This window comes from Natrix helvetica, assembly GCF_964273705.1.
Source record: "Natrix helvetica genome assembly, chromosome: 9".
Classification (NCBI taxonomy): domain Eukaryota; kingdom Metazoa; phylum Chordata; class Lepidosauria; order Squamata; family Natricidae; genus Natrix; species Natrix helvetica.
Window position 1 is genome coordinate 26,689,509 of NC_138560.1, and position 15,962 is coordinate 26,705,470.

General features: G+C 49.2%; 1 protein-coding gene across 15 annotated transcripts in view; it reads left to right on the forward strand.

Annotated features, from left to right (window-relative positions):
- MACF1 (microtubule actin crosslinking factor 1) overlaps positions 1 to 15,962 on the forward strand; it is a 325,486-nt gene that overhangs the window by 261,298 nt on the left and 48,226 nt on the right. The gene's annotated exons all lie outside the window — the stretch shown is intronic.

Below are 15,962 nucleotides of genomic sequence, written 5' to 3' on the forward strand. Positions count from 1 at the left end.
AGCCCTGCGTGTTTGGGGAAAGGAGAGGAGGAAGACGGCTACATAGAGGACTGCTACGTTCCCCAGAGGTCCATCTACGACACCATGAGAATAAACGAGCAGATCGACCAGGGCTCCAAGCTGACTCAGCCTTCCAAGAGCAGCCTAGAGAAAGGAGACAGCAGCACCATTTCTAGCAACGGGACTTTAGGGGCTCCAGGTGCTCTGGAATCAAAAGTACCAGAGAGCAAAAAGTTAGACGAAAGGGTTATTTTTGATGCTTTGAAACTCAGCAGCGATGTCTCCAAGTCAGCCCCAGCACCTCCAAGGCGACGGCCCAACTTGGAGAAAAAGGAGAATATCAATAGACGCTCCTGGAAATCGTTTATGCCACCCAATTTCCCCGAGTTTGCTGAGAGAATTGAAGCCTCCTTGAGCGAAGTCTCCGAAACGGCTGCTTCCGACCCCTCCTTGCAAGAGAAGCCTGGGTCTCTCCCTGCGGCCGAAACCTGCAGCCCCCCAGACCCCAGGGAATCCCTGTCGGAGCCCTTGACCCTGGAGCATGTGCCCAGGCCCTCTGGGCTGCCAGACCTTCAGGAGGCGAGGCCACCAAGGGAAGCCTTGTGTGAGTTTTCTCAGGAAGAGTGCCAGCCCCTTCTGGAACCAGAAGACATGGTGGTCGATTTAACGGGGGGCAGGCGGAAGGGCCGTCGTCTTGTGAGTGCAACGTGGCCCAGGCTAGTGAAAAACCCTCTCAAGGCCCCAGGCCTCCGGGGGAACCAGGACACCTTGGAGGCAGATGATTCCGAGTGTGTGATAGAGACTGTGCCCCTGTCTCCCTGCCTGAGCGAAGAGCTCCTGGATCCAGGGATGGGTGTCCTTCTGAGCCCTGGTCTCCGTGAGAAGACAGAATCTGAGTTGAGATTTGAAGAAGATGAGCGATTGATCATGATGGAAGCTGAGGAGTGGGAGGAAGGCTCCCTGTCAGAAAAGGGGAGGGCGGCTGAGGAAACAAAGGGCTGTTTGACAGGTATCTCTGAAGAAAGGGGACAATTATGCCTTCCGTTCGTGACAGTCGAGGAGGAAGCCGTAGAGAAGGTTGCTGGAGTCCAAGGAACCTATAGCCACCCATTGCACCAGCAAGAACCCTCGGATGACTCAGAGCCTCAGGCTGCCGGCTCTGCTCTGGTTCCCCAGGAAACACGTCAAGACTTCAGCACTCTTCTTGGAGAGGGCGGTGGGGTTTGCGGTGCTGAAGCTGTAACAATCCGAGGGGAAGGGGCAGGATTTGCCTCTGGCTTGGAACTCTGCCTCGGTCCTCCTGCCCCAGAGCAGTTTTCCGACACGGACTCTGTGCAGATGTTCCTTGAACTAGAAGAGCTTTGCATGAACGAGGAGGAGAAAGACGGGGCAGCTCCAACTGAATTTGAGGTTCAGAATGGGACGTTTTCTTCGGGAGGGCTGGACCTACTGGAGAATTGGGACTTGCCCTCGGAGGCTGGGGCAGAACCTTCCAAACACTTGGCTCACCATGAAATCAGTGTGGCGGACTCAGCCATGGTGTCTGATCTAGAGGACTTTGATGCCACTTTTGGTTCTCAAGTAGCAAGTGCCACAGAGCCGACCCTGTCAGACTCTTTTTCTGAACAGGAGACTTCCGGGGACTCAGAGAAAGGGATGCTCCCCAATCCTGCAGTTGCAAAAGACCTTGAATCGCAATATTGTTGCAGTCATCCATCTCCTGTTACTCTGGGGGAAGAGGATAGAGCAGAAGTGGCAAAAGGTCACAAGGCCAAAGGCCAGTTGGGCTCGGGATGGGGAGAGTCTGTGGTTCCAGTTCATGTGCCTTGCTGCAGCGCACAAGCCCCCTGCATTCATGTCGCTGAGGAGGAAATGCCTCCTCTGCTCAGTGGGACAGAGAGGACCTCCCTGAGCCAGGATGAAGTTGCTACCCTTGCTGAGGACCTGAATTCTCAGCAAGAATTTGATCCGGTTGAAGGGGTGGAGAGCCCTGAGGAACAGGAGCTGTTTGCTTCTTACCAGCTGAATCCTTCAGAAAAGATGGCGGACTTTTCAAATTGGGACGTCCCTGAACTGGGCTCTGAGGATGAAGTTGTAGAGCTAGACAAAGAGAACATTCTGTTTGCCACCCACCCAGAGGAAACGGAAGGGATGGGGGATTTTTGGCCACCTTTACCAAGTGATTCTGAAATGATACAGGGCTCCGAGGAGTCCATAAGACACACAGGATCCTTAGACCACCGGAAGTCTATTGACACTAGCAATAGGTTCCAGCTTGAGCTTTTGGCCTGGCCAGTAAGCGCCACAGAAGAGGTAGTGAGCACTACTTTTCTTCAAGAGGAAGAGCCAAAAATAGCTGAGCAGGCAACAGTTGGTCCAGCTGTGGAGAGAGACTTTATGGATCCTGGGATCCTGGAGTTGCTTTTTGGGCAGAGTGGGAGTAGTGAGGTAACAGGGGAAGGGGAAAGGGATGCCAAGTTTGTAGATGCACACTCCTGCCTGTCAGCTCCTGTGGATTGCTCATGGGAGGCCCAAGGTAGTGTTGGAGATTTTGCAGGCAGGCTTGAAGAGGAAGCTACTTCTTTCAGTCCTTTGCCTAGGGATGAGGATAGCGATGTTCTTCCAGATACCGTAGAGGGCCTTGCCAGCACCATCATGGGTCCCTGCGCTATGAATGCAACATACTTCACATTGTCGTCCTTGTCAGGTTCACTGACTTCAATCTTAGCTCTGGATCTACCTGTTGAACATGCTACACGTTTAATTGGTGATGGAGATGACTCTGAAACAGCCAGGTGGGTGTGCAACAGCCAGGAGATGATACCAGCATTACAAACTGCACAAGAGATCTCCTCTCTCCCCATGCCACTCTGCCCCATTCACTGCCCCGTTTCAGACAAAGAGGAGCTGCCTATTCAGGAAGAGTGGACCATGATACCCAGTTCCTCAGAGGAATCTATGCAGGTGATCCAAGGGATGGATGAGAGTATTTTGCCGTTTAATGTAAGTCTGGAAGAGCATCCTTCGCAGTGGGAAAGTAGCCTTCTGATCCTGGCAGCATTTGAAGCCTCAAGGGATGTACCATCTAGCCCAGCTCAGTTGCCTGCCTCTGAAGCTGAAGAGAAGGAGACCCATGCTATGTCAGGCATGGAGGCCTTGTGTTCCTTCTCCACTGCTCCTGGAATCAGTGAATTGGTCCCAGATAATGAGGTATTTGTTTCCTAGTTACTCACTGTTCTATCTAATATGAAATTGTGTTATTTGGAGTTGAGGAGGAGTTAATCCGTAGTTAACTGACTGACTGATATCATTTATGAAGGACAAAAGAATGTCTATTTAAACTCCTCTATCCTATTACAGTATAGCTGAAGATCTCTTTCCTGTTGAATGGCAGTTGGGTTCTCTATTGAATGGCCTTGGCAGTTGAGTAGCTTGAGGCTTTCATAAAATACTTCTTTAAGGAAGGAATCCTGCATTTTCTGCAGAACACTTATGACTGAGCATGCATAACTGTAGGGGTAGTAACTGAAAAGAATGGGTTGCTAAGAGCAAAATGATGTAAGGCAAATTAAGCTTTGGCACAGAAGTCTACTTTAAATAACAAAGGCAGCTCCCTGTTCATGGAAGAGAAGAGAAGTAACTGGAAATGTTTCCTTAAATCTTTTAAAATCTCCCTCTCTCTATTATAACAATTAGGGATAGGAATGGTTTCTGTGTAAATTTGCATCAATATTTCTCCCATAAAATGGCTTTTTTTCCTCTGGATCCTGACTTTGACGGTTACCAACTAAGCTAAGCTAGTTTTGTAACCGTTGTGTGGTTTTTGTTTTTCCTTCTTTCTCACTTCAAACGGTTGTGCATTTCCAAAAACAAAAAAAGTAAAACCAGCCAGAAGTTTGAAATCTAAATGTGGATAACTGTCTCTCCGACTCTGGGCTGAGATGGACTGAGTTTGTGTCCGTTACAGCTTCTTGCAGCCAAAATGTTCAAATCAGCCTGCAATTAGGAAACAGGAGGAGCTTCAGGCCAGGCCAGGGTTGAATGTGAATTATTAGTCAGTTTCTCTTCCCTTCCCTCCTTCCAAAGGAGAAGGAGGAGATGGTGATTGGGCACAAAAGAAGCTTCGTCTCCCAGTGTCCCAAATTGAGAGATATCTTTGCACAAGAGGCAGACAGTTTGGAAGTTGGTGAAAAATGTTCTGTGTTGACGTGGCTGATCTGGTGTTTCTGCCAAGAGAGACAAGAAGCCCCCAGTCAGAGGAGGAAGCTATATGGAGAGGAACAGGTTTAATTCAAGGTGTCATTCTGGTTTCATTGTTCCCCTCCCCTTGTATTTCCAGACTTCCAAGGCACACAGAGCTTTCTTGTGGTTGCCACAGTCATCTCAATTATACTTAGAGAATAATTTGCCGGCTTCCAACTCACCTGAATAAGATTTGAATTTGGGTCCTGCACGTGAAAATGAAGCAAAGTGATCAGATTCTGCATTGCTTCAACATTGCCTGTGAAGTTTGGGGTCTGTGGGGACGCAAAGCCTCCTGTGAAAAGGAATGAGACCATGACCCCTCCACCACCTCCCCCAAACGGCTTAGTTCCCAGCCTCTGCCTTCTTCCATTTGTCTGTATCAAAGACAAGATTGGAAGTCCATTTCAAGCTGAAGGTGGTGACCCAACACTCTGGAATTTTCTGTGCATTCTCTATTTGAAGCACCAAGCTGGGATTCCAAGTATTTTCTGTTGAGGCGGTTGTTAAATTTGATTTGCATGTTTAAACTTCCCCGCTGAACCTGCCTGCTTTGGGGGTGTTGCCATCCATACCCTGCAGCTGTTCCTGGTTTCAACTGTGTGTGTGTGTGTGTGTGTGTGCTGCTTGCCCCAAGTGAAAAGTTTGCATTTCAGATTATCCCGGAGGGTGTAGGAAGAAGGACTCACAGTGTTTGGTTTACCAGTCTGGGGCTCTTGCAGGCAACCTGCCCATGTATACCAGACAGTCTTACGGCAGGAGTAGTAAGCTGTTTCCACAGAAGAGGCAGGGGAGCTGTGGGCTCTTGCATTGTCATCAACTCTACTTGCTGCAGAATAACTCCATGGCTCTGGACAGCATCTTCATTTAATATCTTGGCATGTTCCCATTTCTGGAGACAAATTGCTGAATGTGATAAGTCAAGGCTAATTCTTTTTTTTCCCCACGGAGAGCCCTGGAAGCTTCCAGTTGCTCCCTAAGTATGCAGCAAAACTTGGTCCTTTACCACTGACATCATATGTTTTCAAAGTAGCTGCTAAGTGTTTAGTTGACTGAAAGGCTTAAAGCTGCCCTCACTCTGATTCCTTATTTGCTTAGGGCTGTTTGGGAGCAGAGAAATCTCAGTTCTGCCTTTTGATCAGAAGCAGGACTGCAACTCAGCCACAGGCTGAGTCCTGGCTTCAGCCCCCAGCAGAGTCTAAAATTGTCCCAGAATCCCAGGGGAGTCCTCCAGCCTTGTTGACCTTGAAGGACTAGAGAAACCACTGGCCTTGTGGGGTTTCACACACTTCCTCCAGGGCAGTACTTCTCAATAAAGCAACTTCATGGTATGTGGTGAACTTCAACTCCTGGAATCCCCCAGCCAGCCATTTTGGCTGGAGAATTCTGGGACTTAGTCAATCAATCAGAACAGAGCTGGAAGGGACCTTGGGGGTTTTCTAGTCAAACCCCCTGCTCAAATAGGAGACCCCATACCATTTCCAGTGATGAAGCTCCCGCAACTTCAGATGGCAAGCTGTTTCACTGGCCTCACTGTTAGCAAGTTTCTCCTTAATTCCAGCTTGCTTCTCTCCTTGATTACTTTCCATCCACGGTTTCTGGTGCTTTGGAAAATAAAGTGACTTCCTCCTTTTGTGGCAGCCTCTCAAATGCTGGAACACGGCCATCAAGTCCCTCCCCCCCCATCGGATGCGCCTACAATTTTTAAATGCAACCCATTCCACTGATTAGTTGTTTTCTTTGTTAGGAAAGTTCTTCTTAGTTTTAGGTTGGATCTCCCTTTGATAAATTTCCATCCATTGTTTCTTGTTTTTCCCTCAGGTGCTTTGGAAAATAAGTTGACCCTCTCCTCTCTGTGACAGCCCCTCAAATAATTGGGAGACTGCTATCATGTCACCCCTAGACCTTCTTTTCATAAGACTAGACACACCCAATTCCTGCAAGCCTCTTCATATGTTTTAACCGCCAGTCCTTTAATTGTCTCTGTTGTTCTTTTCTGCACTCTTTTCCAGAGCCTCAGCATCTTTTTTTCAGTGACCAAAATTGGACACACTGTTCCGATGTGTGGTCTTATTAAGGCAGTATACAGCAGTACCAATCCTTCATCTTAGTACTTTTCCTCTATTGATGCAGCCTAGGACTGCATTGCCTTTTTTGGCAGCTGCAGCACACTGCTGGCTCATATTTAAGTTGTCCACTTGTGGTTGTCCCTGGATTCCTCTCATTGTTACTGTTCTTGAGCCAGGTGCCACCTATTCTATACCTGCACATTTATTTTTTCTTACCCAAGTGTAAGACCTTGCTTTTCTCGACACTAAACAACATTTTGTTGGATAGGGCTCAGTATTCAAGTTCATCTAGATCAGCGATGGCGAACCTTTTTTGGCTCGCGTGCCACAAGTGGGGGGAGCGCGGGGGGGGTCGTGTGCGGGCGTGCCGCACCCATAATGCAACGCGCCCCCAGTGCGCATGTGCACACAATGCGCCCATTTTTGCATGATTTTTTCGCCTTCCCCAGGCTCCAGAGGCTTTATAGGAGCCTGGGGAGGGCGAAAAGAGCCCCCCCGCCCCCCCGGAGGCTTCAGGGAACGTCCGGAGGCTTCCCTGAAGCCTTCGGAACACTTAAAACCTCCCCGCCACCCCCGGAGGCTTCAGGGAACGTCCGGAGGCTTCCCTGAAGCCTTCGGAACACTTAAAACCTCCCCGCCACCCCCGGAGGCTTCAGGGAACGTCCGGAGGCTTCCCTGAAGCCTTCGGAACACTTAAAACCTCCCCGCCACCCCCGGAGGCTTCAGGGAACGTCCCGAGGCTTCCCTGAAGCCTTCGGAACACTTAAAACCTCCCCGCCACCCCCGGAGGCTTCAGGGAACGTCCCGAGGCTTCCCTGAAGCCTTCGGAACACTTAAAACCTCCCCGCCACCCCCGGAGGCTTCAGGGAACGTCCCGAGGCTTCCCTGAAGCCTTCGGAACACTTAAAACCAACCTCCGAGCAACCCGGACTTCCGGGTTGCTCGGATGGTCGTTTTAAGCACTCTGAAGGCTTCAGGGAAGCCTCGGGACGGTCCCTGAACAGGCACGAGACGTGCGTCTCCATCGCCCGGGCCCGGATCGCCTCCACCGCGCGGCGCCTCAGGCTCGGCGTCCTTGCGCCCGGCCTTCACATCGCTGCCGCCACCGCCGCCACCGCTGCTAGGACGGGCCCGGCCAAAGGGAAGTCCGTCAGGCTTCAGCCGCGCCACCCTCCTCCTCCTCCTCTAGCCGCGCCATCGCAAGGATTAAGGCGAAAGGGGGCGGGGGCGGGGAAAGCGAAGGGGGCTTTGCATGATTTTTTCGCCTTCCCCAGGCTCCAGAGGGCGAAAAGAGCCTCCCCCGCCCCCCGGAGGCTTCACGGAACGCTCGAACGCGGCGCCGGGGCCCGGCAGGCAGCAAACGAGTCGGAGCCTGCCGACTGGAGGAAGAGGGTGAGAGGCGGGTCCTGTGAACAGCGGCAGCAGCGGCGACAATAGTCGCAACTCGGCTGCCTGCCGCCTTTCCCCTCCTTTGTCTCCCAGCCGGGGCGGCCCGCCGGCAAGTTACGACTATTGTCGCCGCTGCTGCCCCCGTTCACAGGACCCGCCTCTCACCCTCTTCCTCCAGTCGGCAGGCTCCGACTCGTTCGCTGCCTGCCGGGCCCCGGCGCCGCGTTCGAGCCGGTGGGGGAAAGGAGGAGGAGAAGGAGGACAACAAAGCCCCCTTCGCTTTCCCCGCCCCCGCCCCCTTTCGCCTTAATCCTTGCGATGGCGCGGCTAGAGGAGGAGGAGGAGGGGGCGAGGGCGGCGCTTTTCGCCCTCCCCAGGCTCCTATAAAGCCTCTGGAGCCTGGGGAAGGCGAAAAAATCATGCAAAGCCCCCTTCGCTTTCCCCGCCCCCGCCCCCTTTCGCCTTAATCCTTGCGATGGCGCGGCTAGAGGAGGAGGAGGAGGCGAGGGCGGCGCGGCTGAAGCCTGACGGACTTTCCTTCGGCCGAGCCCGTCCTAGCGGCGGTGGCGGCGGCGGCGGCAGCGATGTGAAGGCCGGGCGCAAGGACGCCGAGCCTGAGGCGCCGCGTAGTGGAGGCGATCCGGGCCCGGGCGATGGAGACGCACGTCTCGTGCCTGTTCAGGGACCGTCCCGAGGCTTCCCTGAAGCCTTCAGAGCGCTTAAAACGACCATCCGAGCAACCCGGAAGTCACTTCCGGGTTGCTCGGAGGTTGGTTTTAAGTGTTCCGAAGGCTTCAGGGAAGCCTCGGGACGGTCCCTGAAGCCTCCCGGGGGGGCGGGGAGCCTCTTTTCGCCCTCCCCAGGCTCCTATAAAGCCTCTGGAGCCTGGGGAAGGCGAAAAATAGCTTTTAAAAAGGTGAACTCAGCTGGCCAGCGCGCGCACGCGCGCTGGCCAGCTGACAGGGCAGCGCCTCGCGTGCCCTGACAAATGGCTCCGCGTGCCATTTGTGGCACGCGTGCCATAGGTTCGCCATCACGGATCTAGATCCTTCTGGATCTCGAGCCTGTCTTCTAAAATGTTTGCTATTCCTATTAGCTTGATGCTATCTACAATTTGATGACTTCCCCTATTTCTTTGTCTACATTGTTTATGAAGATGTTGAAGAGTATTGAGCCTCAAGTCAGAACCTTGGGGTACCCCACTGCATGCATACTGTGGAGTACCCCACAACTTGATGTAGTTCCATTGAGGACTGCACATTGAATGTGGCTGGTTAACCCAGTTACAAATCCATCTGATGGGGATGCTGTTGGTCACACATTTTTCTATCTTACCAACAAGTAGGTTGTGGTTAAATGCCTTACTGAAGTCATCCACAGCATTTTGCTAGTCCACTAATTTAGTTCCTTTGTCAAAAAATGCAATCAGATTAGCATGATCTGTTTTTGACAAAGCCATGTTGGCTTCTAGTAATAATCTATGAAAACTGTCAGTCATCCAGGTCATGGTTGCCCCAAAGGAGCTTTTCAAAAGGCAACTGGACTTTCTTCATTTTTTTCCCCTGAAGACGTTTCTCTTCTCAAAGAGAAAAGCTTATTGGACAAGAAGAGAAACGTCTTCAAGGAAATAACGAAGAAATCCAGCTGCCTTTTGAAAACCACCTTTGGGGCTTCTAGTAGTAGCTTTGCTTGTTTCTAGGAATTTGCAGTTCCAACTGTTTGATTATCTTTTCCAGGATTTTCCTGGTCCATTTTTCTTTTCTTTTCTTTTCTTTTGAAGATGGAAATCACATTCAGGGTCTATGGAGATTCTCAATCATTCAGGTCATTGTTGTTCCTAAGCTGCTTTTTCCAAAAGGCAACTGGACTTTCTTAGTTTTTTTCTTTGAAAAAAAACACTTCTTAACTTCTTCTCAAGCTGAAGAAGTTTCTGGGATGATACCCGAAATGGAACTGAAAAAGCTTCTTGGATAAGAAGTAACTTGTTTTTGAAGGGAAAAAACGGAGAAAGCCCAGTTACCTTTGGGACATGCGGTTCAGTGGTTCTGAGAACATGTCTGCCACTTCCTCCAGAACCTTGGGATGTAATCCATCTGATTTGAACTCGTCTAGAAAGGGCAGGTATTATCTTATCATTTTCTCACCTATTTTGACTTGTATTCTAGTAGAAGAAATGTCCTTCTGGGTTCAGTTCCAAGTGGGGAGAAAGACTGGAAACATGGAGGCTGTTTGGAAAGATGGTTTAATGGTGGACAGGACCACATGGTTTGAGCACATGGGTGAGAGAGAGAGAGAGGAGGGGATTTATACCCTCTCTTGGGCTTTGAACTTGCTTCCTGTTCCTGTGGCGAGGGCATGTATTCTGATTGGTTGTCAGGCTCCCATGGGGCCATGCAGAGATAACTTTGTAGGCTGTCTTGAGTCCCAGGCTTGGTTGAACCTCGCTGGGTGATGCAATCTTTCCAGGTGCCATGTGATGAAATGGGCTAATCCTATCCTGAGGGTGAAGGTCTTTTGTGTTGTAGATAAACTGGCCCAGCTTTTTATCCTGTAGAGGGGATGGGCTACCTATCTGGGGCTATTAAGAAAGGTGGGGGCTGCTTTCCAAGAGCATGTATCTCCTTTTCTCACCCAGAGAAATAGAATATTCTGCCTTTTTAATATTTCCTAGAGTATTTAATTCTTCTAGGAGATGGGTGGGTGCTAACTTCCTACGATTCCCAGTCTGTCTTTTACAGTTCTGCTTTTGGTAGTTTGGGATATTCTTTTCCTTTTCCATGAACCAGATACCAAGAATGGGTTCTTTCTGCTTCCACCTTCCTTCCTTACCATCATCTTCCTTCCATTGGGGGACCCGTTGTTTCCTCTTGACTTCCCTCTTGACTTCTACATGTTGAAAGAACCTTTTTTCATTATTTTTGATATTTTTGGCCTTTTTACATCTTAAAGTTCATCTAAAGAGAAACCCTGTTCGGGAGGGTCGTGAGCTCCTGCGAGGGCTGTGAGGCTTGCCCTGCCTCCCCATTTGCCCCCCACCCCACGACTTCTTCATCACAGCCTTGCAAGAGAGGAGGCTGCTGAAAGTGGGGGAGGGGGGTGTCGTTTGCTGAGCAGGATTGTCTCTCAGGAGCAAAGTGCCATCCTGTGACCAGCTTTTTATTGGTTCATTTTGCTAAATTTAGAGACTGCTCAGACCACTCTGTGCAGTTTACACTTTAAAAGGAAAAATATCATGCAAAACAGTGTTTGAAAATATAAATTGTAAAACCACATTTAAAAAATCATTTTCACTGAGGACAGCCCAGACTTTAATACGGCTGTGCTTATCATAGTGGCATGTGTTTTCGTAATCATCTTGAAAGGCCACATGGTTTTGTAGTGCGAAATGTACTAACCTGTTTTATTAAAAAAAAAAACAACAACAACCAGGCGCTTTCATGAATGGCATCTCCATTCACCCAGGCCATGGCTCCACAGACGCAGGATCTAAATTGGGCAGGGGAGATGTTTGTTGGGGGGGGGGCGGGAACCCAGAAGTCAAGATGGTGATGCAAATGCAGGTTGCACAGCACAAGCACCTTATCAGTAACAATTGTGACGTGTTAAAAACCTTTTGTGTTCATCTTCAGAGATAGTCCAGAATCTCTTGATGTGAGAAGTTCAGATATTCCACCCCCAATGATGCTGTTAAGATCTTGTTTTTCCAAAATGATTACTCTGCCACAAAGCATCACAGAATCCTCGACATCACTCTCTCCTTGTTTTGAGATGTCACTGTAAGACCTGTAGGTGGATAAAGTCCTGAAAATGCCGGCTGACAATGGACTATTTGTGGTGTCGTTTGCAGTGCAGATCACAGGGCTGCCTTATTACTGGGATCAAAGAAGCCCAGAGGCAGGTTTGCCAGCTGATGCTTCTCCTAATAGTGCCCCACGCAAGAGAAGGGCGAAAGCTTCCTGTTCCTCCAGAAATAAGATTTCAAAGGATGAATTTTGGAGTGGATCTGTGACTCCACCTGCATTTTCAGAGTACAAAGGAGACGGCAAGGCCAGGTGGGGGGGGGGCAGGGAAGGCAGCTCTGTGTAGGCATTTATTTCAGGTGCTTTTAGGCCACTTCAGTCAAAACCTCCAAACAGCAAAGAAAACATGGAATGCAGAAAGAGTGCTGGCTTTGGAGGGATGGCCATCGACTTGTGGGGACCTAGAGGAGAAAGGGTCATCCAAAGACCAAAGCAGCAAAGTCCCAAAGGTGCAGCCAAAATGACCCTTCAGGCGAGCTCCTGGACGTGCATCTCAACCTTATATCATTTCTGCTGCTGTTCTTTTTTTTAAATATTAGTATCACAAAATCAGTGTTAAGGTCAATGGCCGGTTTTTGCACTGGATGCAAGAGTGAGGTGGAAGTGATTGGAGGAGGGACGTAACCGGGTGGCAGCCGAATACATTGTGTTGCTACTGAAGGATCTGGCCAGGAAAGGAAATGGCAGGGTTTCGCCTCCATTGTGTAACATCCGAGGGCAAACAAAGGCTTATCAGCAACGCCATTTGATGATTCAGGGAGCCCTTTGCATGGGGGTGGGGGGATGGCTCTGGGCAGAGGTTTATCCTCTGGGCAGCCTTTGTCACTCCTGTCAGCCCCTCCCTGGCTTCCAGGCAGGGAGTCCCAGCAGGCGGTTGAGTCCCAGCATCCACTTGGCCCCTCTGCTGCTTGGGGCTGAGGGAGGGGAAGGTGTTCCTGGAATGGAGAAGGCAAGTGGCCTGGGTGCTTTTGAGGAAATATTATGATCAATATGTTGTACACTACCCAGAGTCCTTTGGGGTTTGGGCCATTATAAAGAAAGAAAGAAAGAATCTTCTGATGGAGAACTCCAGGTCTCCTTGCCACTTTTTTTTTTAGCAAACTGCTTCTGGTTCCCCTACCAGCTGGGTAAGATCTGAAGATGAGCAGCTCCTCTGAGTCTCTCTTGGAGAAGGCGCTTGCCTGGCCAGAAGGTCCTCCCTGACGACCGCTGGCTGATTTCCTGGCTTTGGGGAGAAGCCCTTCACCCTCCCTGCCCTCACAAGGTTCCTCCTCCCTTTCACCATTAGGGGCCCAGGTTGCTTTTCTACTGCATGAGTACAATACAATACAATACAATAGCAGAGTTGGAAGGGACCTTGGAGGCCTTCTAGTCCAACCCCCTGCCTAGGCAGGAAACCCTACACCGTTTCAGACAAATGGCTATCCAACATCTTCTTAAAGACTTAAAGAGTGTTTCCTTCAATTGTTGGTTTAATCTTAGAGGTTTCAGACTTTAAATTAAGAGCTGACTGGCTCACTAAAATGCCACCCGTTAAGCATAAATGTTTAAGAAATTATTTAACTTCTTTCTCAGCCACAAAAAGCCATGAGAATGAAAGGTGGGGAGGCCCTCAGGTAGCACCCAGGGCTTCCTCCAAAGCTTCTGATACCGTCAGCCCTTCAGGCTAGACCAGACTGGGAAGCCAAAGGACGGCAGGCTAATCCTCCTTGGAGATTATAATAACAGAATCTTGCGAGTCTAAACGTTGCCCCCCCCCCCCCCGCTCTCTCACACACACACACCCTTGATGAGAACTAGGGGGTGCTGAGACACTAACTCGGGTTACAGTTCAGCCACAGCAATGCCTTCCTTTGTCTCTGCAGTCTCTCTGGGATAATCAACTGCCTGTCTGAGTGGGCCCATGTGTGCTTGGGGCTGTGTTTTCCAGGAGTGCTTTGGGGCAGCCATTGCAAAACGGGCTTCTGCCGAAGATTATAGTACCTATAATGCCTCAAATCCTCAACGCATTCGCCCTCCTCAGTTGGAAAGGCTTCTTCGGAGTGGGGCTGGCTCCCTTGAGGGAACTGTCCAGGTGGGGGGTACTCCGTGTCTTGTGGAACAGCCTTCCCCCTCCTGGGGGTTCAACTCCCACCTGCTAGCTATGATATTGGGATAGAATATATGTCGGATTTCTTGCTGATTCCTCCCGGGCATTGCCTTTTGGGCAGAAATTGGATAACATTCACAATGCCCTCAGTTCAAAGGGTTTGGTTTCATTTCCCCCTGGTTAGCCTCACCTTGCCTCTTGGGGAAAGAGTTGCTCTTGCCAAGGGGAAAAAAAGGAACTCGGGAAACTATGGACTAATCAGCCTGACACCAGTACCTGTGAAAATCCTGGAAAAGATAATCAAGCAGCAAATTTTTGGACACCTAGAAATGAATAAGGCGATAACCTAGAAGCCGGCATTGTTAGAAATAAATCATGCCAGACAAATTGTATTGCCTTCTTTGAGAAAGTGACTAAATTAGTGGATCAGTAGACGTTATATACTTGGACTTGAAATACCCCTACTTCTTGGTAAGATAGAATAACGTGGGGTAGACAGCATCATCCCAGATGGATTTGCAGTTGGCTGACCAGCCACACTCAGTGTATAGTCCTCAATGGAGCTACTTCTACATAGAGGGAAGCATGCAGTGGGGTACCCCAAGGTTATGTCTTGGGCTCATGCTCTTCAGCACATCTTTACAAATAATTTAGACAAGGGACGGGAACTCATCAAATTCTTCAAACACCAAACCAGAGGGAATGGCCAACACTTTAGAAGATAGACTTCATATTCAGAAGGATCTTGACAGACTTGAACATTGGGCTCTATCCAACAAGATGTAGTTCACTGTTGAGAAAAGTAAGGTCCTGCACGTAGCCAGGAAAAAACAATTGCACAGCTATAGAAAAGGCCATCCCTGGCCCAACAGTAGTAACTATGAGAGAGATACAGATGTCCTCTTGGATGACCACTTAAGTCTGAGCCAGATGCCAAAATGCCAATATAGTTCTAGGATGCATCAGCAGAGGGACAGTATCAACATCATGTGAAGGGGTAGCTTTGCTTCACATTACACTTGTGAGACCATACTTGGAATAATGGGGCTAGTTCTGGTCATAATGACACAAAAAAGATGCTGGGATTCTAGAAAGAGGGAGAAGAGCAGTAAAGATGATGTGGAGGTTAAATTGTACAATGAACAGCTGAAGGAATTAAGTATGCCTAGTCTAACAAAGAAAAGGATTAGGAATGATATAGTAGCCTTCCAATATTTGACAGACTGCCACAAAGAGGGGGGGGGTGTCAATTTATTTTCCAAAGCACCTGAAGGCAGGACAAGAAGCAACGGAGGGAAGCTTATCAAGGAGAGAACCAGCCTGGAATCAAATGTCTTAACAGTGAGAACAATTAACCAGTGGAATGGCTTGCCTTCAGAAGTTGTGGTACTCCATCACTGCAGGTTTTTAAGAAGACACTGGACATCCCCTTGTCTGGAATGGACTCCTGCTTGAGCAGGAGGTTGTACTAGATGACCTCCAAAATCTCTTCCAACCCTGTTATTCTTTGTTCCATATCCTCACACAAGTGAGCCATTGCTCTGTTTTGTCATCCCACGTGCGATCTGTCAAGTGTTTGTGAAGAGAAGGTGGTTGTGGCTTCTAGGAGATCCAGAATTGTGGAGCTGAAACTTTGAGAGCCTTCTCCATTTCCTTTCTTCCCAAATTGTTTGGCTTTTTCACATGCGTTAAGAATTTTGGAGAACTCAATAATGCACTTTTAGCTTTTGACCAAGTGATACGTTTATAACATCTGGAAGAGTGGAAAGCAGGATGTGTGGAACTATGGTAAAGTGGGTGGGTATATCTGGATCTCTAGAGAGGTGGAGGGGTAGTAATTGTGTAGAGTAATAAAGTGGTGTAGAACAGAGAATTGACCTGTGCTTGGGGGGAAGGGGAATGCTTGTGCAGGAAGTACAGTTTGTGTCCTGGACTTTCCAGTGTGCTTTTGGCATTGAGACTAAATGGATAGAACCGGATTCCTGTTGATGTTACGTCACCGAGCTCCTTTCGGGTTTTACTACATTGAGTCTTTTCTCCATATGTGAAATCTGCCCCACAAGCCCCTTTAATTTCCAACATCAAATCTATTGGGTCAATTTCCAAAGTTTCCCTCATTAGTCCGTTGGGCCCTTTGATGCAGGATCTGTTGGTGTTTGTTTGCAGATTGCAGCTTTCTGGAGGGAGAAGATGTTGGCCAGCAGCTCCCACAGATGCTTATAGGTTGCATAGTTTGATGGCAGAATGTTGGCTTTAGACTCAGGAGATCTGGATTCAAACTCTTCTAGAGCTATGAAGTTCACTTGAGACAGAATCTCCCCCCTATTCTTTAAAAAAACCTCACAGACTGTTTAGGGATAAAATGAGCAGCCA